Source organism: Phaethon aethereus (assembly GCF_964289735.1).
Source record: "Phaethon aethereus genome assembly, chromosome: 19".
Classification (NCBI taxonomy): Eukaryota; Metazoa; Chordata; class Aves; order Phaethontiformes; family Phaethontidae; genus Phaethon; species Phaethon aethereus.
The window spans coordinates 2,061,385-2,063,480 of NC_138595.1; positions in this window are offsets into that span (position 1 = coordinate 2,061,385).

Sequence of the window (2,096 nt, forward strand, 5' to 3'; positions counted from 1 at the left end):
CCCAGCTACACATCCCTGCACCTCTGCTTGGATCCTGAGACAACCAAGAGCACCTCCAGGATGGACTTTTTACCCCGTGGCTGTAAGTGTCACCACACAGCCAACTCTGGGCACTCGCTTCACCCTGTGAACTCCAAACCACAGTAACCCCATCTACAGGGCTGCTTGAACCTGTGCATCACTAACCCGCCGGTGCAGTGCCAGCACCAAGCTCAGCAGCACTGGCCATTCCTGAAGCAGCCCCGTGCACTCCCCCACTCCCCACTCCTCCACGTCCCACGTCCCACGTCCCACGTCCCACGTCCCGCCCAGCCCCGGCGGACCCTTCTCCCCATCACCGCCAGGCGGCGCCCTCCGACCCTCTAGGCCCCGCCCCGCCAGGCCCAGCCCCCGCCGGGCGCAAGCACGGCCCCCGAGGCTCTTGTGGGAAGCGCGCGCTCCCGGCAGCCCACTCCCCCCGCCAGCTGCCCGGACACCGCCCTTCCCGCTTTCCCCGCCCCGGAACCGACTCCTCCCCACTCTGGTACGGTCCCGACTTCCCCCTCACCCCTCACGGGCCGGACCGGGCCGGGCCGGGGCGGTGCGCCGGCCGCGCCCCCGCCGCCTCTCGCCTCACGCCGGGCAGGCGGGTAGGCCCCGCGCGCCACGGCCTTCCGCCGCCGCGCCCCGCCGTGCGCGTGCGCCAGTGCGTGCGCGCCCCCGCGCGGGCCGCGCCCGCCCCGCCCCGCCCCTTCGGCGGCCGCGGCTCTGGCCGCTGGTCCGCGCTGTGGGGCTTGCGAGTGCGTGGGGATCTCACGGGGCCGCGTGAGCGGTGCGTTTCCAAGCGCCAGAAGCTCTGCGTGAGGCGCGCTGTGTCTCCATCTCCCGTGACACTGATGCGTGTCTGCTTACCCATCGCTTTGGAGGCTGCGCGGCGCGGTGCGTAACGAAGAGGCCTTGATGGCCTCGGCTCGCCCTTGGATACAGCGCTGTGCTGCAGTGCAGATGCACCAGGGAGGAACTGAAACTCCTTCCCATGCCTGTTGATGAATCAGCTTTCAGGTGGTTCCTGCCAGCGAAACCATCTTTTTGGGTTCATCCTTTAAGTTTATGAGGTAGTGAAGGCAAGTCGTGGCTGACTCACTTGAGAAAGGCTGCTCCAGTCCCTTCCCGGTCTGCCTGCAGGCACTATCCTGCCTACGAGATCTTCTGGTGGCTGTCTCCCATGTATGCTGCAGACGTCCTTGTGAACTAGGTCCACATGTGGGCTTGGGCTTGTTGAGAACATCCAGTCAGAGGGATTTGAATAGGCTTTCACAAGTCTTGCATAAACTCGTAAAGCTTGGGAATGATTTAGCTAGTTGCTTTATTTAAAATAGTAATTTGTTTTCATATTAGACAGTCTGCACAGCCAACCTGGCACAGTGGCAATACACACCCCGTGGTATCTCTTGTCATTTCTGCGGTAGCCTTGTATGCTGTATTGTGTTCCCTTGGGTACACAGTACTCATTCAGAGCCTGGTGCAATTGTTAACAGCAATGCTGACAATTAAAATGTGGTTTAGCACAGATAATAAGTAGATTCTCTATATGTTTATGGTGCCTCAGTGCTGGCAAATGTAACTGGTATTTCATGGATTTCAAATACTTGCTTATACTTGGGTGCTGTTCTTGAATTAAACTCGACCTGCCTGGAACACCTCACATGGCCAGGGCTGCGTCTACCCCACATAGCTCAGTGACCCCATAGCCCATACGTCTTCCACGAAAAGCTCCTGTCATTACTTCGATGTGCAACATTTTTTATGCTGTTGTAAGATACTAATTTTGTGTGAAACTCTTCTGGTGCCTCTCAGAGCGTGCATGATGTTGATTTAGATGAACAGGATCTGCATCACTGGGGGGAAATGGTATATTGTTCACTGTGAGGCTCGAAGGCTGCTTCTGTTAATTTATGCAGATCCTGAAGCATTTAATCCTTTGCATGGGAACTTGAGATGAGAGCTGTTCTCTGTAGCAGGCAGATGTAGCCTTTGGCAGTTCACATCTGATTGCATTAGATATAAGTACCTTGCAAATAGATCAGAGATTCATTTTGTATCAGCAGTTGAACATG